Raw genomic sequence first — 13,887 nt, forward strand, 5'->3', positions numbered from 1 at the left:
AATTTAGCAGTTGGCTTCTTCAAGCTGGGATAAACTGGCTCCCATACAACACTGTATTAATCTATATACTTCTATCCACTTCCTTCCCTTTTCTTTTTTTTTTTTTTTTTTTTTTTTTTTTGAGGCGGAGTCTCGCTCGTCGCCGGGACTGGAGTGCAGTGGCCAGATCTCAGCTCACTGCAAGCTCCGCCTCCGGGTTTACGCCATTCTCCTGCCTCAGCCTCCCGAGTAGCTGGGACTACAGGCGCCCGCCACCTCGCCCGGCTAGTTTTTTTTGTATTTTTAGTAGAGACGGGGTTTCACCGTGTTAGCCAGGATGGTCTCGATCTCCTGACCTCGTGATCCGCCCATCTCGGCCTCCCAAAGTGCTGGGATTACAGGCTTGAGCCACCGCGCCCGGCCCTTCCTTCCCTTTTCTAAGAAGAGTGGGCTCCTGTGGGTGGGGAGATCTTTGTTTAACCTCATGTGTAGATAAGCTGGTATGGGGAAAGAAGTAGGACTAATTTGCTGAGTGAAATAAAGGACAAAATTTTGTGTGTGGGCAGTTGAGTACTAAGATTTTAGGAAGCTGGAGGCAAGAGTTAGCTTGCTCTATGACAGAAGGATGGAAAAGAACGTTCCTTCCTCATTGTGAAAACCAGGGGGAATATTTATATACTTTATTTATTTTATGCAGAGTTGAACTATTCAAATTTGGAATAGTATGACATAAAAATATTGCTAACTTTTTTGTAATAGAAAGTTTAGAATATTATAATATACCTTTACATTTATTTCTATGGGATAATGATCTTTCCAGTTTCCTGAGTAGAATGATTGGTGTTTTCAGAAATGCATCAATCACATAAAACACTGTAGTTTCCCCTCAGGTACTTGATGCAAATCTCTGTTTTCATTTATTATATGAAATGTTTGGTAAAATCTACATCGCTTATTAGTGTCTTTAGTGGGAATGGATTCTGTTTGAGAGGAAAATAATGTAGATTTCTAAATCATAGTTGAAGTGACTGAGACTATATGCTGGATTATAAGAGGTATTTGAAAACAATGTTACCTAAGACTGGAAATTAAATTACATTAGATGAAGTACCGAATCATCTATTAAAAACCTAAATTTAGGCGGCATAGCATGGTGCTTCAGAGTACAGATCCTATAGCCCAACTATTGGAGCTTGATTACAGATTCTATCACTTATTATCTGTGTGACTTTGGGAAAATTATAGAACATCTTCAGTTTTATTGCCTGTAAAACAGGAATTTTAATAATACATATTGCATTGTTTTGAAGATTAAATGAGTTATATTTAAGGCACTTAGAATAATTCCTGGCACATTGTAATCTCTAAGGTGAGCTATTGTTTCTAACTGATCTAATAATTTAGGAATAGGATTAATTAAGATATTATATATTTAAATATTAGATATGGTGGGTTTCTGAGGGGTTCTAATGAAGAACTTTTTCCGTTTGAATTCTGAATGAACTAAGATATAAGAAACAAGAGTGATACAGATGGGGGAATAAAAATATTTCCTTTATTACTGACAATGCTGATAAAGCACAACATGCTTGTGTCTGTATGCAAATAGGCTTCTTAATCCAGAAATTTAAAATTAGGCAGACATACTGACCCTGGAAACCTACGAGCATCCTCTGGAGGGCCAGACTCTTTCCATATGGCCAAGAGCAGAGCACAGCACACATTGACTGAAAGTGGACTGACTTCCAAAAGAAAGGGAAAGGAGGAGGCTGGGCTCTGCATGCCTGGCTACTCCTCCATACTTATCAACCAAGTTAACTTACTGCTCTGTAAGTGGGTAAGTGGAGACAGGACAGAGAAGAGCCAGGATTATTTCATAATGGAGCTCTTTCCACAAGGTAAGGAATAGAAGGAAAGGAAAAGCCTTCCCCTCTGTACCATTTTTTACCCATTAACACAGAAACTAATTTTAGAGTTTTTAACAGAGGGCGTTTTATTTGGCTCCTCAGATCATGAAGGAGCTAAGAAATTCAATTGTTGATACCCTCCTGAAACAAAGAAGTTCCACTGGGGATGCCCTCCTTAAACAAAGGGAGAAGATGGTACTACTAGAGCCCAAGGGCTGGAGTCACCCAGCAGGAGCTGGAACCATGGTGGGCTTGTGCAGCAGAAGCTCCAGCTACTTAAACACTTCCTGAGGCACGAGGAGAAATACCCTGGCTTCTCCTTCCTCCAGCCCTCCAATCTCTCTCCAGTGCCTCCCACTGGCTCACTTTAGATGACAGCCAACTAATAGGAAATCCTGGAAAATAGCCTGCAGGGCCAGCACCGCTGCTATACAAAGCAGAAAGGGAGAGGGTGAGTGATAAATCTCCAGGCAAACAGGGCCACGACCTGTGGGTGTGTGGGTGCATGTGCACGTGTGTGCATGTGTGTGTACATACACACATCTTCTATTTCACACTACTCTGCTTTTGAACACTTTGCACTGTGTAGATCAAAATATCTTTTCAGATAGTACAATTTTAGCATTGCTTAGAGATATAGGTTTATGGAAGCAAATTGAGGAAAGTTGAAAATCAATATACAATTTGGTCCATTCTAAAAATTCTGGTCAACATACTCTGCAATAGTTCTAAGATTATAGGTTTCCAGACTATTTCCTGATAGTATCAGATTATTGCCTAAATTTTCTATTTTTTGTTGTCCTTTTAAAGATAGACTCAAGTAAAATTCTATACTTGGAATTCAACTTGATACAAGTCAAACAATATAGACACTCTACCTATTCAACTCCTACACATCAGATAATGGGCACCTTCTAGTTTTGGTTCCTATATGAAGTCTTCCCAGAGTACTGTAGCCCTCAGGGAGGTCTTCATCGTTAAATTTAATGCGCTTAATTTTGTGATATTGCTTTGTAGAGTTATGTGTTTTGTCTAATACTGTGCCTCGTTCTTCTTAAGAATTGGCACTATGTCTTAAACTGTCACAAACTCTCCAAGAAGTTAGTTGGTTAAAGCCAAATTGTATGGGTCTAGTTTAAAAGTCCACTATTATACCATTGCTTAACAAAGTTTTCTTAAAAGCATTTTATTTTTAGGCGTATTTAGTGCTCATAGGTCATTCTTCCATGTTGTCAACTAAAACAATTAAAGAAATGGAAGCACTGGGTTGGATTTGTTCTTCAGAGAATTATGAACCAGTGGGCCAGAGCTGCTTGCTGTCAAGGTCTAATATGAGAATGAGTCTCTAGTAGAGAGGTAAAGAGTCAGATGACCTGAAATTGTTACCGGTAGAAGGTATCCAGGTTCTTGGCATCTTGAACAAAGAATTGGACTAAATGCACAAACAAAGCATGAAGAGCCAAAGCAGGGATTTATTGAGAAAGAAAGTACACTCCACAGTGTGGCAGTGGGCCCAACGTACGGGCTCAAGAGCCCCATTACAGAATTTTTGGGAGTTTAAATACCCTCTAGAGGATTCCATTGGTTACTTGGGATATGCCCTATGTAAATGAGCAGGATAAAGTAAAGTGACAACGTCATTTACTATGGAGAGGATATTTCCTGTCATAGCTGAAGTGTGAATGGGCCTCATGTTCCTTGCCTCCAGACCCTGTTTTCCTGCCTGAAAATGAGATCTTGGTCTAAAGTAAAATGAGCTACTTATGTAACCTCTTACACAGAAAGTTGAGATAATAGTGATACCTTCCTCATTTGGTGTGAAATAACCCATGCTTTTTGCTTAGAACAATGACTAGTCCTTGGGATTAGCTGTTATGATTCAGTATGCTGTTGTTTTTATTTGCTTATTTATTTATTTATTTATTTATTTATTTATTTATTTATTTATTCTCGAGACATGGTCTATGCTCTGTTGCCCAGGCTGGAGTGCAGTGGTGTGATCATAGCTCACTGTAACCTTGAAGTCCTGGGTTTAAGTGTCAAAGACATCCTAACCAGAGTGAATAAAGGCTGGATGAAGCCAAACTGCTGGGTTACATTCCTAGGGTGTTGAACACTCTTGATCACAAGATGTTTATAGTTGAGGGAATGAGTGAATGATGTTAACTAAATAAATAAAGATCCAGAACTTATAGAAATGTCCCAGTACTTTAAGAACAAGGACTATTCTTAGTTTAAGGATAGTAACATAGAAAAGCATCAATACTGATAGCCTGTCACAAGTGCATCACAAGCTTTTGTGATAAAGTATACTGTCCTTAAAATCTATATAAAAAGACATCGTATTTGAAATGGGTGTTTTCCTCCTCTTGCTTTTTGAGGATGCCTGACTCTGTAATTGAGCAGTGCGTAAAAGACTATCTTAAATTTTCTGTACTCTGCAACTCGCCCTGAATTCTTTCTCATGTGAGAGCCAAGAACTGGCTCTTGGAGTCTGAGACAAAGCCCTTTTTCTCATGATACAAGCAATCCTCCTGTGTCACTCTCCCAAGTAGCTGGGATTACAGGCTCATGCCACCACACTCAGCTAATGCCTGTTGTTTTTAGAAGTTAATTTTTAGACAACAATCTCAGAAATATAAAACATTGAGTTCCTACTTAATGCAGAACAATATCTCATGTGCTTATCTGCAGAGCTGCATCAAGAGAACAGAGAAGCCAAACAGCTGCCCAAGGTGCCAGGCTCTAAGGGATGGTGAAACATCACTGGAACTATAGCAAGAGAGAGATGTGATTATTGGAATTCCTTGTGGGAGTATTGTATTTTGATGAAAGGGGTGCCTTAATGAAGCACCTAGGTTGGGAAAGGTGCTCAAGTAATAATAGATGATTGTGAAGTCACCTTCTCAGGAAAGAGTCCTGTAACTGTAAGGATTCTGCTTCGTGAATGCAAATGTGGGCCAGTTGATGGTAATGGTGAAAAGGTGGAGAGCTCCTATCAGTGGTCTTTCTCCACTCCTTCCCCAAGCACCACTAAGCTCCAGAGTCACTGAACTATCAAACGGTATTTGCCTAGCATGCTGCACCAATTCATTAGGTTACCTGGTGTATATGAGTCATGCCATGGATTAGTAAATTGAGGGAGATATTGGGGGAACCTGTCCCTGATAATTCTTTGTGGATTATTTTCTATTTCCCTAAGTATCAGCTGGTCTGAGAAATAAAGGGAAAGAGTACAAAAGAGAGAAATTTTAAAGCTGGGTGTTCAGGGGAGACATCACATGTCCGCAGGTTCCATGATGCCCCCCCGGCCGCAAAACCAGTAAGATTTTATTAGTGATTTTTAAAAGGGGAGGGAGTGTGTGAATAGGGTGTGGGTCACAGAGATCACATGCTTCATGAGGTAATAAAATATCACAAGGCAAATGGAGGCAGTGCGAGATCACAGAACCGGGGTGAAATTAAGATTGCTAATGAAGTTTTGGGCACACACTGTCATTGATAACATCTTATCAGGAGACAGCGTTTGAGAGCAGACAACTGGTCTGACCAAAATTTATTAGGCGGGAATTTCCTCATCCTAATAAGCCCGGGAGTGCTATGGGAGACCAGGGCTTATTTCATCCTTTATCTACAACCATAAAAGACAGACGTTCCCAAAGCGGCCATTTTAGAGACCTCCCCTTGGGAACGCATTCCCTTTCTCAGGGATATTCCTTGCTGAGAAAAAGAATTCAGTGATATTTCTCCTATTTGCTTTTGAAATATGGCTCTGTTTCACCGGCTCTCAGGCAGCCAGACCTAATGGTTATCTCCCTTATTCCCTGAGCACCACTGTTATCCCATTCTTTTTTCAAGGTGCTCAGATTTCATATTGTTTAAACAATTTGTGCAGTTCACGCAATCATCACAGCGTCCTGAGGCAACATTCATCCTCAGCTTACGAAGATGACGGGATTAAGAGATTAAAGTAAAGACAGGCATAGGAAATCACAAGAGTATTGATTGGGGAAGTGACAAGTGCCCATGAAATCTTCACAATTTATGTTCAGAGATTGCAGTAAAGACAGGCATAAGGAATTATAAAAGTATTAATTTGGGGAACTAATAAATGCCCATGAAATCTTCACAATTTATGTTTTTCCACCATGGCTTCAGCCGGTCCCTCCGTTCAGGTTCCTTGACTTCCCGCAATAGGGAACTTGTAATTTGTATCAGTCAGGGACCAAGTGATTTGAACAGAGAGAATTTAATATAAAAGTTAACTAAGTATACAGTTATTAACTAAATAACCGAAAAGGTCAAAAGACAATCTAAGGTATCCTTGAGGCAGTAATTGCAAGAAGAAGTTAGGGCTCAGGGAAGATAAGGAAGAGGCTGGAATTACTGAAATAATTTAGAGTTCTAGAAGACACACCCTGAGGAGCTGAAACTCAGACCTCTGAGGAGGGGTTCTTCTCAGTTGGTTCTGATGTCTCTGAGCTCACAGGAGTGGCCTTGCTATACACTGAATATTTGTGTCCTCCCCAAATTCATATGCTGGAAACAAATCCCCAGCGTAAAGGTTTCTGGAGGTGGGGATTTTGGGAGGTGATTAGGTCCTGAGAGTAAAGCCCTCATGAATGGGATTAGTGCCATTATAACAAAGAGCCCAGAGAGTTTTCTTTGCCCTTTCTGCCACCATGTGAGGTTACAGTGAAAAGATGGCTCTCTATGAGCCAGGAAGTGGGCCCTCACCAGACATTGAATCTGCCAGTTCCTTGACCTTGGACTTCCCAGCTCCTCGAACTGAGAAATAGATTTCTGTTGTTTATGAGCCGCTCAGTCTATGATGATTTGTTATAGTAGCCAGAATGGACTGACAGACTGTGGAGCGGGTGCTGGCCCAGCTGGTGCTGGGGTCCCTAGGGATGGATGGGACTTGATGAGGCTGGTTCTTCACATGCTGAAAAACTGCCAACTGGATTTAGTTGCTACTACAAGAACAAACTGTTGCCCTTGGGGTGAAGAAAAATTGCTGGAGTGATGCTTACCAAACAGGATGCAGACAGCAAAGAGCAAGCCTCTCTTTCCTCCTTCAGCCTTGTAGCCTGTCCCTTTTGGCAGGAGCAAGCTGCTGAGTCCCAACCCCTGCATGGCAAAGCAAGATATACAGAAGGGTGGGGGCTTAGAGCGGCTAGTTATTTAATGACTGGGACACACATATTGTGAATCATAACAGGGTATGTAGTGAACATTGGTGGCTAAGTCTTGAGCAAATACTTTACAGAGCATCTACTGCATGCTACTGGAAACACAGAGCTGAATATGATCTTTCTGTCCCCTTAAGTTGGAGGCAGGAAGTCCAATTTATAGAACAAATAATGTGATGAAGGAACCAACATAATTACGACCATAGTACTATGGGAGCATAGACAGGGGAACCTATAGGTAGCGAATCTAATCTTTACTTCATGAATTAAGTGCTATCTATGTAGCTTAATTATATTAAAATAAAATAGAAAACAGCATCAATGTTGATGTCAGTTTAAAATGACCAGCAAAGGTAGTGTGGCACAATTATTAATATTTCCCTTATGTTTCATCCAACTTAATCTCCCCAAATCTGCCAAATCTGTCAAACCAGTACCATCTACTTTTGTTTACTGATTTATTTTTTAATTTCAAAGATTCTGATGCTGTCAAATTCACGGTATTTCTTTGTTCATGGAAATAATTATACATTTATTTTGTTGAACTTTACCTTTTAGTATTCTACAAAATGGAACAATATTTCATAGTTCTTGAGTAATGTTGGTAAAAGTAATGCACCAGTGATATTTTACAAAGCTATTCCAAACATTTATTTTGTGTATTAACTTAGGCTACAAATATTTGCTTTGTGCAATATACTATGCTTTGTTTACATACTATGTAAACTATACTTCTCTAGGTTCTGGGGGAATATAAATAGAAAAGACACAATGTGGTAGACACAATTGGGTGCTAACATGCCAGCTATTTCTCTGCTTTTTTCTTACTATCACTAATTAGATTTTGTCTAGACATTGGGGAGCAACAAGTCCCAGCACAGGGACAAATCTTGATTGGTCTAAGATAATTATAATAATCCTGGTCTCCTTAGCTTTGGTTTAGAGTGGGGTTTGTAATCAATGTTTACCCATTCATTGTGAAGTGAATTATCTTGTAGGCTTCTGGAAAATGTTTTTTTCCTTGGTAAAATGGATAAAATGTCTTAGTGGACATTGTTGTTTGAGGATATGGTATTTGGAGTTATGGAGGCTATCTGAAAATCCTAATATGACAGCTTCAAAAATCACAGAGATGCCAGCTGGAATCCAGTCATGTAGGCCCACTGAACAGGTCACCTAAACAGTAAGACTGTTTTATGAAAGTGCTGACAAGTGACTTACTGCATAAAGGTAGCAGGTTAGACTCTTCTGGGTGACCAGAACTGACTCTTCCAGGGTGGCCAGTTCAGTGGGCCAACACAACTGGAAGAGTTTAACTTGCTACCCTTATTGCCATTTTTAGTTTGGTTCTGTGTTAGTTGAAATCAAAGTAATTCTAAATGGCATGCATGGTCTCTGTCTTGCAGTCTTCTAAAGATTAATACATAACTTTTTACTTTTTAAAACAGGGTTCTACGAAAGGAGTAGTATTTTGCTGCACTTATATGATTTTAACTGGGCAAACAGATGTTTCAGGGAGTAGATATCATACAGGTATATAGTATGTAGATATAAAGTATCTTGCCAAATAAGGTATATTAGTCCATTTTCACAGATACTACCTGAGACAAGATAATTTACAAACAAAAGAGGTGTAATTGACTCACAGTTCCACATGGGTGAAGAGGCCTCAGGAAATCTACAATCATGGCAGAAGGTGAAGGGGAAGCAAGGCATGTCTTACATGGCTACAGGAGAGAGAGAGAGCACAGAGCAAACTGCTACTTATAACACCATCAGATCTCATGAGAACTCACTATCATGAGAACAGCAAGGAGTAAACTGCCCCCATGATCCAATCACCTCCCACCAGGTACCTCCCTTGACATGTGGGGATAACAATTTGAGATAAGATCTGGGTGGGGATACACAGGCAAACCATATAATAAGGGATGCTCTCTCTTTTTTTTTATTATACTTTAAGTTCTAGGGTACATGTGCACAAAGTGCAGGTTTGTTACATATGTATACATGTGCCATGTCGGTGCGCTGCACCCATTAACTCATCATTTACATTAGGTATATCTCCTAATACTATCCCTCTCTCCTCCCCCCACCCCACGACAGGCCCTGGTGTGTGATGTTCCCCTTCCTGTGTCCAAGTGTTTTCATTGTTCAATTCCCACCTATGAGTGAGAACATGCAGGGTTTGGTTTTTTGTTCTTGCAATAGTTTGCTGAGAATGATGGTTTACAGCTTCATCCATGTCCCTACAAAGGACATGAACTCATCCTTTTATATGGCTGCAGAGTATTCCATGGTGTATATATGCCACATTTTCTTAATCCAGTCTATTATTGATGGACATTTGGGTTGGTTCCAAGTCTTTGCTATTGTGAATAGTGCCACAATAAACATACGTGTGCATGTGTCTTTATAGCAGCATGACTTATAATCCTTTGGGTATATACCCAGTAATGGGATGGCTGGGTCAAATGGTATTTCTAGTTCTAGATCCTTGAGGAATCGTCACACTGTTTTCCACAATGGTTGAACTAGTTTACAGTCCCACCAACAGTGTAAAAGTGTTCCTATTTCTCCACATCCTCTCCAGCACCTGTTGTTTCCTGACTTTTTAATGATTGCCATTCTAACTGGTGTGAGGTGGTATCTCATTGTGGTTTTGATTTGCATTTCTCTGATGGCCAGTGATGATGAGCATTTTTTCATGTGTCTGTTGGCTGCATAAATGTCTTCTTTTGAGAAGTGTCTGTTCATATCCTTTGCCCAATTTTGATGGGGTTATTTGTTTTTTTCTTGTAAATTTGAGTTCTTTGTAGATTCTGGATATTAGCCCGTTGTCAGATGAGTAGATTGCAGAAGTATCTCCATGAACATCTAATAGACTGGGAACCTTCTCATTCCTATAGCATGTTCTTCGCTTTGCTCTGCCTACCTTCATTTCCTTCTATTAGAGATTTCCTAGGGAAGCTATGTCTGGACTTCCTCTGAACTTGCTCCTGATAGTAAGACTATTTTAGAAAAGTGCTGACAAGTGACTTATTTCTTGCCATTCACTAGACATTTTAAAAATAGATGTAAGCATTGAGTTTTGGGGTGATGTTTGGAAGGGCTACATCTTGCTTGTCAGGGAAGATGTTTCCTGGATGTGCCTGATTTCAAACTAACCCCACGTAATAAACGATTGCTCTTGTCATGCTTTCAGTATCTCTCTGCCTCCCTTTATAAACTCTAATAAATTAACCCTAAGAAACAAATTGACAAAGAATGTGACTAGAAAGTTTACAAAAGAAGACATATACATAGAGAGTGAATCAAGTGTTCAACCTAATTAAAAAATAATAAATATAAAGAAATATTATTTTCTGCTTATCAAATTTACAAAGATTTAAAAGTAATAATACCCAGTGCTTGAGAGAGTTGGGGATATAGATGGTCTCAAGTATTGCTTGAAAATAGATATATACCCCCTTATGAAGAATTATGGCAATATATATTAAGTTCTTGAAAATATTTATAAATTTCAACTAGGCTAGTCCTCTTCTAAGCATTGATCCCAGAGAAATAATTCTTTTATTATTTGTTTATTTATTTTTATTTTGACAGATTCAGGGGCTACAACTGCAGGTTTGTTGAATGGATACATTACATAGTGGTGAAGCCTAAGCTTCAAGAGATAATTCTGAATGTAGAGAAATCTTTATATACTCGCAGCATTATTTATGTATGATTTATCATCATACATAATGAACAGTTTGAAGCAATCCTATTATTCAATACTTAGAAAAGTGTGGATACATTTTAGTATATCCTCACAATGGATGCAAATATAAAAATTATGGCTATATAATTTTATACCTCAAAAGAAGGCTATTGTTTTAATACTAACAGAAAGTATCAAAATAAAATATTATATATGCTATATGTTTTAATTTTACTATGAAAAAATATAAAATGGAAAGATATAACAGATTTTAGCAATATTTTTCTCTGAATATGAAAAATTTTTTTATATACTTTTTTATATTTTTAAAATTTCCTGAAATGAGCATGTATTATCTTAATAATCAGGAAGGAAGCAATTTGAGAAAAAGTTTAACAATTTTCTTATAAGGACTACTTAGCTTCTATTTTTAAAAGAAGATCTTCCAACTGCTATTATTTTTCATCTATAAAAAAATGAAGCTACTAAAATGTAAAGCTTCTTCAGGTCTCTAGGTTTCAAGGATATAACGAAATACAAAGGAATCTGGTGCAATTTTTGTTCTTTTTTCCACTGTCATCATGACAATGCATTTATAACAGGCAATTTTCTGTTCTCTGGAAAACAAGGTACATCACATTAGAAACGGATTTCTGACTGGTGTCTCAGAACATTTCCTGCTCTTCAACAATGTTGTGTTGATACATGTCTTTCCTTTTTACAGTTTTATTTTCTTATTTCTTGGAAAGTCGGCACTTTTGCAGATGGCTAGTTATATACAGGCCTAGGCCTACATTCAGGCTAAAGGCTGGGATGCTTGCTACCTGTGGGGCAGTTGTTGAAAAACTAGGGAAGGCGTAGAATGAAAAAAATCAACACCAGGAGTTTGGGAACCCACACTTATCCTCTTTTTGCCTTTTGAAGATTGCCAGGATACCTTGGGGCTAAGTCTCTGAATAATTACAAGCTAATGCTGAATATATATCATCTCATATACATATGTATTTCTTCAAGTAAATGTAATGTATTCCCGTGGTCACACTTCAAGTTTGTATGTATATATAAGATGTTAAAAAGTCTTATGTTTTTCTAGTTGTTAATATATGCTGATTACTCAATATGTGTGTGTGGGTGGGGGCTGGTTTGTATAGTTTTCTATTACTGCTGTGGCAAATTACCTTAAACTTCGTGTCTTAAAGCAACACTAATTTATGATCTCACAATTCTGGAGATAAGTGGTCCAAAATGAGTCTCTCTGGACTGAAATCTAGGAGTCTGCGGAGCTATGTTCCCTCCTGGAAGCTCTAGGGGAGAATCCGTCTTCTTGCCTTTTCCAGCCTCTGGAGGCTGCCTGCATTCATTGGCTTATTGTGTCTTTCCATCTTCCCCAACCAGCAGTGACCAGTTTAGTCTTCACCACATGGCATCGCTCTGACACCGATTCCTGTGCCTCCCTCTTACACATCTTAGAACTGTTGTGATTATATTGGATCCTCTCGATAATCTAGGATAATCTCCCTATTTTAAGGGCAATTATTGGCAACCTTTATTCTGTCCATGACCTGAATTCCCCTTTGCCATGTAACCTAACATATTCACAGATTCCAGAGATTAGGACACAGGCATCTTCCGGGGCATTGTCTTGCCTGCTGCAGGAGAGTTTCAGAAAAGTAAAAGGATGTAAATAAACAATCTGAATTCAATCACTCAAAGATAACTACTGTTAACATTTTGGCAAATATTTCTGCTTAAATTTTGTAAAATCTTGAACCAAGTTGACTTAGATATAGAACGGAAACTTTAGGCCGGCGCGGTGGCTCAAGCCTGTAATCCCAGCACTTTGGGAGGCCGAGACGGGCGGATCACGAGGTCAGGAGATCGAGACCATCCTGGCTAACACGGTGAAACCTCGTCTCTACTAAAAGAATACAAAAAAACTAGCCGGGCGAGGTAGCGGGCGCCTGTAGTCCCAGCTACTCGGGAGGCTGAGGCAGGAGAATAGCGTAAACCCGGAGGCGGAGCTTGCAGTGAGCTGAGATCCGGCCATTGCACTCCAGCCTGGGTGGCAGAGCGAGACTCCGTCTCAAAAAAAAAAAAAAAAAAAAAAAAAAAAAAAAAAGAACGGAAACTTTAAATGTTTCCTGACCCAATTGTATATATATTGATATAATTCAAATATGAGAAAGTCTCTGTTCTCCCCCACCACAGTTTCTTATGTGTTCTTCCAGTTTTCTTTGTGTAAATATATATACACTAACATCTCTGTTCCTTTCCTTATCTTGTAGTGGGAGTGGGCACTGGAACAATAATAATAAATAATATTTGTTGAATATTTATTATGCACCAGACATTATGATAAGTTCTATGAATTTAATTTTCACACTTTGAGTGGGTACTATTATTATCTTTACTTTTAAGATGTAGAATCTGAGACACAGAGAAGCGAAGTAATTTGCCCACAGTCACTCATCTGGTAAATTATAAACTGAGATTTGAACCCAGACAGCCCAATTTCAGAGCCCACATGCTTAGTTACTATAAGGAGTACATTACTTGTTAATTTAAAGAGTTGGTTAAAAATTCTGTCATCTCTAAAAATTCCTTACATAAAAGGGATTTTGCCTCAAAATGTCATGTGTTTCTGGAAAGATGTATCTGACACTCTTGGTTGGTGGCCCAGGAGCTATACCCAATAGCCATTCCAAAACATTTTCTCCCTTGCTGGTACCCACAATAGAGCTGACAAAGCAAACTTGCTTTTAAAGCCTCTATTGAGCTCAGTTCTGGCCAAAGAAACTGTAAGACATTTTCTGAGAGACCTCTGGGAAGCTGTTGCCTTTGTTATGTCATCAGGAAGGGAAGTTATGAAATTTTTCTCTCACTGCTCTGTCCCGCCCTTTGCCCCCATTTGGACATGGCCACATGAAGATATAATATTCAGAGGTAAGGCAGACCTCTTGCAACCACACTAAAAGAATTTCAGAAATTTCAACACAACTTCTGACATTGTGGAGTTGTCAAACCTGGAGCTGGTTATCTCCAGACTTCTTGTGAAGCACAGCAATAAATAGTCTTACACTTTAAGCCCCTGTTAGATTTCTTTTAC

The sequence above is a fragment of the Trachypithecus francoisi genome, unplaced genomic scaffold (genome assembly GCF_009764315.1).
Source record: "Trachypithecus francoisi isolate TF-2019V2 unplaced genomic scaffold, Tfra_2.0 Lachesis_group1, whole genome shotgun sequence".
NCBI lineage: Eukaryota > Metazoa > Chordata > Mammalia > Primates > Cercopithecidae > Trachypithecus > Trachypithecus francoisi.